This window comes from Triplophysa dalaica, chromosome 14 (genome assembly GCF_015846415.1).
Source record: "Triplophysa dalaica isolate WHDGS20190420 chromosome 14, ASM1584641v1, whole genome shotgun sequence".
Classification (NCBI taxonomy): domain Eukaryota; kingdom Metazoa; phylum Chordata; class Actinopteri; order Cypriniformes; family Nemacheilidae; genus Triplophysa; species Triplophysa dalaica.
In genome coordinates this window covers 7,263,204-7,276,637 of record NC_079555.1, presented here as the reverse complement: position 1 = coordinate 7,276,637, position 13,434 = coordinate 7,263,204, and positions in this window count along the sequence as shown.

Below are 13,434 nucleotides of genomic sequence, written 5' to 3'. Positions count from 1 at the left end.
ACCTAACAGCAGTCTTCTCACAAAGATACAAACCGTTTTCCGCTCAAATCCCCTGCCGTGCACGGGAAACCGAAACCGCTCCAAACCTCTCCTCAATGTAAAATGAAGTCCTTTCCAACTGTTAGTCAAGACTACCAACAGTTTTCACCCTCACCGACTCTGTACTGTGATTGATATTTTACCAGCACTTTCAGTGTTCTCCTCTCAGTCCGTAGTGGAATAGCCGATTGAAAGCGGATCAAGGCCCTTGCCGATTCCGCGCGCAGTAGAACACATAGCGCGTGGGGTCCGTCTGCTCGCGCGTTCAATTATTGATATGTGAGATATTAGAAGTGAAACACAAAAGATCGTGAGCGCAATCCTCCCGCCCTCCTCGTTCTCCCTTCCGGACCCCCAATCAGCGCAGGAGACCGTCTTTACTTTTCCAATCCTCCTCCAAACCCAGTGCACGGACCGCCTCTTCTGGTGACATTGCTGATGGGGTCCCACCCCTCACAAGAAGTATCTTACAGGTGGACCCGCCGAATACTAGGAGACAGAAGGGGATGACACCCCGATCCGCTGAAAATTGGGGCGCGTTTTGTCATCATTCTACCGGACACAAGGACGCGAATTATTCTTCCACGCTGCGATAAAACGTCATTCACGATTAATGGATTGTGAGTGCACGATAAAACAGACGAGGTTGGCTTCGTAAATTCCTTGTGGAAGAAGTTAACAAAGTAGTTTTTACTCAATATTGGACATCTTTCGCGGAGTCACGGGACGTTTCCAAGAGCAGTTCGCGCGTTTTGCGTGCGCCGTCTTCAAATGGATAAGCCAACTTTAAGCAGAGAGGACAGTAATGGAGCTGGTCTAGTTATTCAATCGATATTATAATCAATATCATATTACAGTTTCAGCCGACTGTAATATACTGACACTAAACTCCCTCAATCTATTCAGCATATTTTCTGTTTGGAAACCGATGACGCATTGTGAATACACAGGACAAACTATTTCCCTGGGCTGTTCGTGCCACAAAAAAAAACTTAAGAAGCATATGCCTTTGCTCAAAATATTTCGCCCAGAATTTGAACACGGTGATAAGATGTGGCGTCTGAGGACGCGTCTAAAACGCATCTTTGCCTACGGAGGGCCTTTTTCTGACAGCACTCATTCTGCGCCAGCGCAGTTCTTACATGACATTTAATAAATGAGATCACTGAGCAGGTTTTAGGAGGAAAAGAGACATGGCGAGCTAAACAACAACACAGGACGAGCTTGACATTTGAAAGAAACCGCAGCAGCGACAACAAAGCATGTACGTGAGTTGGGCTACGGCGCTAATTAAAGGAACGGAAGGCAACCTGTGACGAGGGTTAAGTGTTTAAACTAAGGTCGGGTTAAGTGTTTCGTGGGTAGTATCTTCAGACCGTAAGCTGATAAACAGATGAGGAAAAACATACAATTATAGCGATTTTTGTGTAAAAACACAAATGTATGGACACTTGCTCTTCTAGTTAAGAAAATGAGACTAAACGGTATCTCACCGGTATATCTCCACAGGTAGAGCATGCTGGTCTGTAGTCAGTGAGTCATCCATTCACTTTATCAAAAGAAAAGTTCTGAAGAAAGACAATGAGCTGCAGGCCCAGGTTTAGTGAGGTCAGCCGCCTACTAGACTACAAGGTGCTTTAAACGTGCCTGATGCAAAGGCAAGAAAGACATGATCAGACAGCAAATAATACCATTTCTTTGTTTAAAAATTAAATGCTGTTTTATATGAATGTCTGTCAAAATATCTTAATATCTTTTTTTAACCTTTTCTTGTTGTATGTTTCAATGTTCATTAAGTTTCATATGTGCAAATACTACAATCTTTTAATAAACTGTATTTATTTCAAACAATGGGGCTATTATGTTATAAAAAATTCCCTACTTGATTATCATGGGCAAAAGAATTCACAATCATAATATTATCACAAACTATAGAATTTGAAATGTCTTAAATAGAATATAATCTCAAATTCTTTTTTATTTGGTTTGTGTTTGGCCAATTACTTTTTTAACCATTGTGTCAAAATTTTAAATGGGTCCTGAATTATCCATCCATCCATCCATTTTCTACCGCTTATCCGAACTACCTCGGGTCACGGGGGGTCCTGAATTATTTAAGATATAATGTGTAGTATTACCATGATATCGATAATAATGGCTTTTATGACAACCCTAACAATCAAAAATACACTTACAGTATATGTAACTAAAATATGAAAGGTATCACACTCAAGTCAAGTTAAATTCATAATTAAAGCGCTTTTTACATTTTGCTTTGTATCAAATCAACTGCATAAGAAGAAAATGACAACACGTGGAACACACGTAGAATAAAGTTAAATGAAACTGAGAAGATGTAGAAAAGAGACAAATATATGCACATACTGTATATGGATACACATTTTCATGACATTATTTGGAGGGCAAAAATAATTCTGTATATATTATATCTATACTGTATAATTGCATTTTGTTTCTTTAGTTAGCTTTAATTTGGTACCACTCCGCAGAATTCTCCTCACACACGCTGCATCAATGCACATCGTTTTGTATTGACCACCTCTGTTATGAACGGTGAACAAACCCAGAACATCAGCTGAGTCTTGAGAGCCACCCAACAGAAACAACACAGGTGTGGTAGGTAGGTAGGTAGGTAGGTAGATGGATGGATGGATAGATAGATAGATAGATAGATAGATAGATAGATAGATAGATAGATAGATAGATAGATGGATGGATGGATAGATAGATAGATAGATAGATAGATAAAGAGTCCATGAACAATGAATACCAGGTTAGTGAAGCATCAGGACACAGATGTTGTCTGGTGACAGCTTCCCTTTGAGGAATGTCCTGTCACACTTCACATCCCCCAGGTCTCGTTGCATCATGCTGTTGTCTAAAGTGCCTCCATCTCTTTGCATCATGAAGCAAGAATGCATTAAATAAAGAAATAAAGTTCCATAAAGAGTGAGAGAGAAAGAGGTGTGTCAGTGATATGTTAAGCATGACTGTGTTTGCGCTGCTGCCAGCTGGCGCTCAATGCCTGGCTGCAAATGCAGTAAAACACCTCTAGTACATAACAACAAGACGCATACCTGTCTAAATAATGAGATAAAGCAAATAAAGGTAGGTTTAGATCTCCCAGCAGAGCAACACTGCCCGATATGTAGTCATTAAAGAACAATTAGCATGCAAACACTTTGGTTCTCAAAAGGAGAAGTTAACAACCAAGGTAATTAGCACGCTAAAATATTTATCACCTTGCAAATGACATGTTTTCCCATGAAACCTCCATAACTCCAAGCGTTTCATAGTTATTGTTTGTTTCAAATGTAGAAGCAAAAACGAAGGCTTATCGTGGAGGTGCCTTGGCTTTGAAACTAAATACGGACGCGATTGACTATAATCCTCTGAGCGAAAGACTTTTAGATTCGAAAAGAGGATTAAAAGGTATAACTGATATTGCAAAAGGCATAACTGGTATTGAGCATGTCTCTCTTTCGGAAACGAGGAATTGATACTAATCTTATTAAAACTTGAGGTTTGCACACTGTACGTTTAATAAACCTTGTTCCCTTTTCATTTGACACATTTTGAGGTGAAAGCAATGATTTACTTGATTAGGAGTGGAGTGCAACCAATTCTTCGCTGAGAGTAATCCAATCAAGAATGTAAAGCGTTGTAAATGCAATTTGCCAAATCACATTAGTCTGTTATTGGCGGCCTGTTGGTGGCTCATCAAAAATATGGTTTCTGTCCTGTAGGCGATTTGATAATATGATTTTAAAAGAGTTTGGCTCGGGTCCACTGCAGCAAAGGACAAAAGGGGAGGTGGAGGTGTCATTCGAATACATCTGTGTCACAGCCTTAAAAAATTTAATCAGTGTCAGCAGAAGAAGGGTGTGTGTACAGATCCTACAATGGCAATAATGAAGAGACATAAACTCTAGCGCTACTGTGACAAAACTTTGAATTATTTAAACGGTGTGATTTCAGTCTAACCCAGACAAATTATGTGTCTTAATCAGAGTTTGCAAACATAAACGGCATTGTCAAGGTACCATGCGGGAACGTGTAAAGCTTTTATCCATGAATGCGTTCTCCGTTTAGACATTATCTTATTTAAACATAACAAATTCTACATTCCCTGCTGCTTTGCACTGGAGTTATGGTGCACTCAGCTGGCTTGGAAAGTAACCATTAAGGCCTTGCAGAGGAATATAATAAATATTGCATGCAGCCATACAGGACACACTTGACTTTTAAAGAGACAAACACAGGACTTTTTAAGAGTTTCTGCAGGCAGGAAATGGGTAGTTGACAGAATAATATGCAAACTTTTACTATGGTGTGACAGCAAAAATAAGAATTAAGATTAATCTCTATTTTGCTATTTTATATGATAAATATAAATATTCATAATAACAATGTAATATTAACAGTTTGTTTTCTAAATGTTGCTATGTCATACCGTACGTAGTAGGCACGTGAATGATTTATTCGTAAATTTACCAAAATGCAGATGTCACTGAATCGCTATTTTTAGAATGGCTATGAAATTTACAAATAAACTTGTTTTGACTCGTATGACATACAGTATATATACGCAAGTTGAAGGCCACGTGAACTTAAACCAGCTAGCTGAATGTTATGATTCAAAGCCGATCTCCATCAAAAAAACATGGAAGGAAGAGAGGAGAGATTTAGATGAGGAGGGAGGGCCATGGAATAATCATTTAAAGCAGCGGTGTGTGAGTCTGTGGTGTGCGATTCACTTTTATGGCTCGAGATGTCTCCCACCTGGCACAAGAAACAATAACCTTCCATAACAATAAAGACCACCATCAACAGCGATGCTTTACACACAGACGCGTCTGAACGCGTGTACCCACGCACACCGAATCACCCTGCCGAGCCCGGTGAATCTGCTGCCCCGGCCTTTTTCGAACCGAGGTATCGAGCCCCCCCTTCGCCTTTAACACGTGTAATCATGGCTTTCATTTGGTTACAGGAGCGGAAGGGCCGCCTAGAGATGGCTAGATTAAATCTTCCGTGTGTCAGAGGAGAAGAGAAAACAGAATTGCGCTGTCAAGGGAGGCTGGTGAAAAATAACCTGTCATCACTTTTGCTGATTTTGGCTGCTCCTTCGGTCCTCCATCGGTTTGGTTGTTCACTCACTTGCCTCTCTCAGGGTCTAATTCACGAGGCGGAGCTTTCGAGGGACAAGGTGAGAGACGCAGGCGGTCTGTAATAAAGAGAGACAGCCTGATAGGAGGCAGATGGAGGGTGTAGGAGAAGAAAAACCGAGAAGATACTTCAGAGATAGTATGAAAGGATGAGACAAGAGTTAGTTAGTTTGGGACTGGGTGATGGTTAATAGGAAAAGATAGCAGGTTAAAGAGCAGGCGATGGAACATCGTGCGAATTTAGCTCTGCTGGTATTGTGTTTGTGGTAAACTCGCAAATAGATTGTATACAAACAGGGGCATACTGTAGCAAGGAACAAATACAAGTCGTTTTCAGGAAATAGTCAGTATATTAGCTATGTAAGAGTTTAGGACACCATGTGAGGAAAAAATCAGATGCCATCTAATGTAGGAGACAGCTATTCAAGCAGAGTATAAGATAAAGTTAAAGATGACTGCCAGTTTATAAACAAATAGAGCCAAAACTCATCGCACATTTCCTTTATGTACAAAAATTCTGTATTAATTACACCCGGTTTCTTCATAAAACAATCCAACCATTTGCTTTTTACAGTTTTTCACAGATTTGGTAAAGCATTGTGAAGGAATGGTATTTCGATATTTTCTTACTGGATTGGTTTGATTAATTTATGCCATACAACCAAATTAGATCAATACCTGTAAAATCCAATTAACAAATACAAAAATAGAGAAAATGCATAAAATAAACAGCTTTGCCGGAACAAAATGTATGCAATAACTGAATTGCCCCAATGTTAGATTACAACTATCTATATTGTCTGTCGCCACAGAAGATTTTACTGACTAGAATTCAATGCTAGAATGACAATTAATCTGACTGCAACAGGCCACTACAATGTAAATGCAGACTATAAAAATTAATCTTAAAGAAAACCAAGCCTAAAAAAATATTTTAAAATATATAAAGTAAAAAACATATGGAAACAGGGCCTCATATTCAAATGATCTTCATTTAAGTAAATCCTAGTACTGGTTTAAAATAATCCTAAAATGTTTAAAATTATTGTATTGCTTTATTTTCCCATCACTGGCTATACACAGTGTACATTTCATATTATTTTTTCTCTTTTTTTATTGTTAACAGCTATAGTATTATATATTTTGTTTACAAGACAGTAGGCATTCATTGAAATCCCTGCAAGTTGGACTGAAGATCTAGGGGAACAATATTTCATTTCACTGTATATGTACAGAATTTAAATAATATCTAGAAATTTAATTAACATTCCAACATGAAAAAACATACATTACTGACTGTCTGGGAACAATAAAGAGATGGGTGTTTAATGTGTGTGAGGGTAGAGACTACAGTATGTGTTTGTGATATGTGAGGACTAATGTGATTCTGTAGTGTAATTCACAAATTGTGCGTGACCACAGGGAAGCATCAGTGTGAAAGTATGAATACACACACACACACCCTATGGAAATATTAATACATCCACACTGTTTCTTCCCTGTGGTCACATAGGCATCTGACTGAATGCATACCAGGCTGTTTTATAAATGCTGTAAACAATCAGCATCCGCTGTAACATGTGGATAGTGTGTGTGTGTTTGCGTGTGCGTGCGTGTGCGTGCGTGTGTGTGTTTAATCAGCAAACAGAGTATAGCAGTTGTGTTGACAGAGAAGATCGATATCCATGTTATTGCTGATGGGAAATGGAACAATCTTCACTTCTGATCCCTCGGTAATAACAGAGCTAGTGTCTCTCACACACACGTGTCACTCACCCTGATGAGCATCTTACAATCTCTCAATATCAGTGTACACACACAACTGTACTTAACTCACATGTAGATGTACTCTAATATTTGAGTGAGACATAAAATTATTTACAGCAATTTGTTCCAGCAGTTTTTAAATAATGTAAAATTTGAAATAATGGCAAGATGTAAGATGCAGTCACACATGTTGTCAACACATGCTGTAGTTCTTTCCCTGCCTACCCGGCAGATCCTGTCGGATGAATCAGTGGGACGGGGCCAGTTGCTGCTTTGGGGTTGTGTCAGCATGGGAGTTATGTCTTAATCGTTCCTCATGGCCACAATAAAAAACAAGTATACGCTTGGTTGGATTCATGAAGAGGGATTAGGATTCTTTGAGCGGTGCACAGTTTGAGGGGTACTTTGGCTGTCAGAAAATAATTATTTAATAGATCACTCAAATGTGATATAATCATAAAAAAAATGTTTTACCTTATGTACTGTACTTTCATAATGAAGATTCCTGATCTTTCGTGCATAATTTCTCAGACACACACAATTACGGCTTTTTTAACAACCAAGAAGCACAATTGCATGTATAATTATCTTTTTTTCTTCTGTTTTGGGAACATTATGTATGATGGCACTATAAGTGGGACTAGGCAAAATTCAGGTTGCTAAAGTAGCAATTTACACTCTGCACGTGTGCAAAATGCACCTGACATGATTTTGAAAGAAAAAAGCTGTTTCTGTCTGGCTCACACATCCTAATTAATCCAAATATATGCAAAGATAAGAGCGAACTTGACCCTGTTAACTTTCCACGAAGAGATGTCCATGTAAAGTGCACTCTTTGTCCACATTTAAAAGGGATGAAAATGCAGGTATTGAGAGACATGCACACTTCAGCTTTTCCAGACCTCAGTAGGTCACCTTCCAGCAAACAGAGGCCAACAGGCAGAGAGAGGGAAAGCAGTAGATATGAGAACACAGGATGGAAAAGACAGAGATTGGAAAGCTGGGATGTCATGGAAACAGAAAATAAAATGTCTGAATTGGATAACAGTGATGCTGTGTTTAAACTGAGGAGGCTGATGTGAGACTTAATGAGAAGTTTTGTTTTCAATATGCTAATAAATTGCACATTGTGTATTGTGTAAAACCTTGTATTAGATGTTACAAACTCAGAAAAATACTTACAGAAGCACTATACTATACCATACATACATACATACATACATATACTGTATATATATATACTGTATGTACTTATATATATAGAATGCACAGTATATTTATGAAATATATTACTATTTTTAAGGGACAGATGGTACATATGGTACATACAGAACCTAAATGTAGGGCTTAATATGGAAAGTGTCTATTTAGAAACAGGTTGAACATCAATACCAAAACACTTCAGACTTCTCCTGTGCTTCTGTTTCAGTATGTTTGAGGCAAACCCATAATTCAGACTCCTCTGGTCCATAATCTTTTTTTAAACTCCACTTCTCATCTCTCTCTCTCATGTTCTTTCTGGTGGGAGAAGAATAAAGGAACTGCTTCCTGCTAGTTGAATGAGGAGCAACTCGTCCAGCTGGAGAAAGGTCACTAATGACAGGCCTTCAGTACGGCTGTCAGCGCAGCCCACAGATACACACACACCTGCATCAAACTGTTCTGAGAGAAGGCAAAAACTCTATGGATAATAAAGTCAATAAGACAACAGAGAAATGGACGGATAAACTGGAATAAATAAAAATGAATTTCTAATAAATGAATTAGAAAACATAAATAAAGTGAATGTAAAGATGGATATATGGCGTATAAATTGATACTGTAGATTCAAAGATCCATTCAACACTTGTTAGAACCAAGAGAGAGAGTTTTAGACATTTTATTTAATTGTTGCCATCTAGTGGACAAAAGGGAAATTAATTTCTATTTTTGAGAAAGCAGGTTAGTCTATTTCTAATCTTGCACAGAAAAAGCTTGACAACTAAAAGTCCGGTTCTCATTTCAGCTTATTACAGCCGATAACCTATCACATTATAAAACTAGAACTGATCAGCAGTTCTTGTCCACCATACTCGCATCTTCTATTTGTGATTTCACAGGCACATCTATCCTCCAGTCATCCACTCAACATCGCCCCAAACCAGCAGGCGAATGCCAACCTTTCCAGGTCTTTAAAGACCCTGATGGGATCAGACACTCAGGCCGGCGGTCATATTCTGAGAACACTCTGCCTCTCAAACAGCCCGATACTGGAAAAACCGTCCCGGTTTATGTTCATTTAGCTTATATGAGGATTTGATATGGTTCCCATGTTTGGAATGCTGTTCATGCTGTGAGAAACGCCATCTGTGACCGAAATCTTTGCTTGCTAAAACACCGCAACTCATAAGCAAAAGTCATTACCTCGCAATAATTGGGCAGTGTAATTTTCTGCAATATAAGCTCTGTTCCAAAGTGAGATGCCTCACTGCCTACATTATGAGGCTCCATTCTAGCAGTCACAGGAACCCATAAGTAACTTGGGAACGTTCAAAGATGTACATTTTGGAGCACATGTTTTGTCAGAAGAGTGCACTTATTAGGTAGGGAGCTTACTAAGTTTTGAAACAGAGCAATATTATGGTATCGTTATTATAGTAAAATGTGGGCATCGTAATTAAACACTTAATAATTGTTACTTTTTTGACACGTTTTCTCCAGCACAGTGAGTTGCCCCCAGAACCACTTGCATGAAAATGTCACGGAAGCCTCGTGAAAATCACGAGATATAATTTTGGAGAGGTTCAAGCAAGCAGAAAGAAACTCAATTGCAAGGAGATACGGCCCAGGAGAAAACAGAGGAATGTGAAGACGCAGCTAATTGGGATGAATGAGTGTTGGTAAATGAGGAAATATGAGGGAAGAAGGGAATTGTGGGAGGAAGATGAAGGGAGGGGGTATAAAGACAGTAGAAAGGAATACAGAGAGAGAGAGAAAATGCAGATAAGGGGAGAGGAAATATTGGACCTTGAAGACCCAGGTGGAGTGTATCTGTGCATTCTGGTGAGGAGAGGGTGGAGATGATGATGAGATGAATGACAAAAGGAATGTGTTGTAACCTTACTTAGCACCCATCATCTGTCTTTCTACCCTGACTGAGGAACAGCTCTCGGGTTTCAACATGACACACATACACACTCTCATTCCTTTGCATTGTGTGTATGACACGTTGTATTAGGCAAGACATGTATTAGTCCCTATCCTCTTTCACTTCTCTTCTACTTTCCAAACACACACACTGTAAATTCCCATCAGGCCTTGGAACAAGATGAAGACAGAGACTTCAGACCATGAGCTCTGTAGAGCATGCAAGTGATGACATCATATGTCTGTAAGATAAAACCCTGTCAGACCACGTCAACATTAACTTTAATATATTATTTTGAAAAAAAGTAGTGTTTTCATTACTTACGTGAGTCACTTCTTGTGACCATGCTGAAAAATCTGAAAACAAAATTCTCCATGGAAACATATGAAAAGCTTGGTCTGTGTGATTTCCGTCATGAATTTAGTATTTGCAGCCCAATATATTTAATTTGTAGAGCATTTTCAGTAATTTCAGCTTTCATTGGACAAAAATTGGTGGAAGGTCAAAGCATACCAAAAAAGATGTGTTTTCAAATTTATCTGAATTCATGTGGACGTACTCTGAATTTGGATTAGAGCAGACCCATTGTACATTCTGAAACCACACTGATAAGAAAATGATCTCCAGGGCAAGAGCATTGCTTCCGAGTTGTCATCATCAAACCTCCAATCTCTCTGACATATCATCAATATTTTGCAGCATGTGAATTAGTTAATATACACTTTGAAATGCACTTGAATGTTCTTTTGTATGAAGACATGAAAAGCTTTGTAGTCTTCAAAGCATGTTTATGGGAGGTTTAGGACAAAAAGATACTCTGGGTGGGAGATCATTTAAAAAACTATAAGAAATTAGCATTTTTTCTTGTGTCAATATATCTTGTGTTAATAATTCATTGCTTAAACTTGGGACATAGTGGAACACTTTTTTTCGATCTGTATGTTTATACTATTGCATGCCAAAAAAATAAACACTTTAAAATGTCCCATAAGCAAAAGGTAAAAAATTTCCTTTCAAAAAGATTTTTTTCCGGCAGCTAATATGACATATTTCCCATCATTCTAGTAAATTTGCCTTTTTCTGTAATTTTACGTTTGAAACTCTAAACACGCATTCTGACACCTTGTCCTACCCAATGCCATCAGTGCGGAGACAGACGGCAAGTAAACGAAAACGTTTCAAGTCATTTTTTTGCAGCTATGACAATATTGGTTGTTGATTAATCCATTCCCTTGTCTCTCCTCATGCTGACCTTGTTGAGGAAATCACAGATCAATAGCAGAAAGTAGTGCGGCACATAACTCAAACGGTCGCTGAGCTAATAAAGCACCAATGCCAACCCCTGACCGGCAAATTAAAACCCAATCAGACCGACCCCAAGGGGCCCAGGAGAAAGTAGAGCAAGGCCAGTGACTCAAACAAACCTGGAGCTTTGAACAGAAGACTTAATCAGCAACTGATTAGAGTGGCAATCATAGCATACTAAACTACAGCAGGAACAATATTAGTATAATTGAGTCCTGTATAATACAATACTTCCACTCACTGACATACTGATATATGTGTCCCTGGACAACAAAACCAGTCTTATGGGTCAATTTTTCGAAATTGACATTTTTACATCATCTGAAAGCTGAATAATTAAGCTTTCTATTGATGTATGAGTTGTTAAGGATAGGACAATATATGGCGGAGATACAGACGTTTATAACTTTGGAATCTGAGGGTGCTAAAAATCTAAATATTGAGAAAATCGCCTTTAAATTTGTCCATCAGGGGTACTGTAGCAGGCCATCCACTCATAAAAATAAAGTTTTTAAGTATTAAGGGTAGGAAATGTACAAAATATCTTCATGGAACATGATCTTTACTTAATTTCCTAATGATTTTGGGCATAAAAGAAAAATCGATAATTTTGACCCATTGTATAGAATCCACCGAGACATTTCTCAAACTATCTTCTTTTATGTTCCACAGGTGAAAGAGCCATTTTCATGGTTCATCGGACACACGCGCCTGTGCTGAAGTTAACTTCCAGTCTATGTTTGTTGATCAGTCTGGCTGTAGTGGCCAATAATATAAGTATTTTTATTTTTTTATATTTATATAAACAAAAATTATATTTAATCAAATTCAACAAATTGTTTATATAAAATTTGTTGAATGGGTCGTATAACTGTCACATTTAAGTTCTAGTCAGTAACCTATAATAATAATGACTTGATATACTTTTAACATGTTATCTTATTAATTCATTTATTATTCTTGTTATCAAAAATAATCTACAAGTATTCTATTCTTTGTGGATATGTATTGAAGTTAAGTTTGGGCCACAAAGGCATAACATTTATTTATAGTTTAGGTTTTGAATGACATGAGGGTAAAAAAACTAGGGAAGCACGATAAATTATCGGCCATATCGGTACTAAATAAATGCAAAGAAAAGGCAAGCTGCTTGGTCAGGTTTTTAATTTCATAAGCATCCCAAATTTTGTCCACCTGCCCAATTATTCTCCTGTCTGACCTGTACAAAAGAAGCCCGCTCAATCTGGCAACACTAACAGCTGTTGTGTGGAGGTCGTCACAGATGAAATACAAGAGCCCCATCTAAAGGTTTGGAGGAGACCGGCATGCAAGAGCACGCTTGCTTTAGCTAGATCCCTTTCAGACTATTGCTGTCATACAAGTGTGCGATCAAGCTGCTGGTGACTGTTGGCTATTTGACAAGCTGACATCAATATGGTCTCCGATGGCCTGAATCAGCAATGCATTCCTGTCTACGCACTCCCCAGCGTGATCCATGATCCATACCACACTGCCTACATAGTAGGCCTACCATCTCCAAATATGTGCTCTATCTGTTAATCGGGGTTATATGAAATTTATAAGCATCACGTGTTGAATTTATAGCATAATAATTTAACAGAGTACAATATTGAAAGGATCTTAAAGCAGTGGTTTGGTAATACGCACACATTGACATTATGACACTTGAGAATGAAGTGCTAACTACACTTAAAAGTTTGCTGTTATCAAGTGAAGGATAAAGTAATGAACAGACAGAGAGTGATTATCAAAAAATAAACCAGTCAAGAGGTTAAGGACCTCGATGCCTGTTCTTGAATTACCCTAAATAGATTTATTTTTCTGATAATGACAATCTGGCTGTACATTATCTCTATACATTATTAAATGTAAATTCTGTATGTACATAACATTTTCGATTTAAGTTTAAATTGTTATTGTACCTCTAAATTAACAAAAGTCCAACTGTAACAGAAAATCATCAAGAGGGGAGCTGTGACATCACAC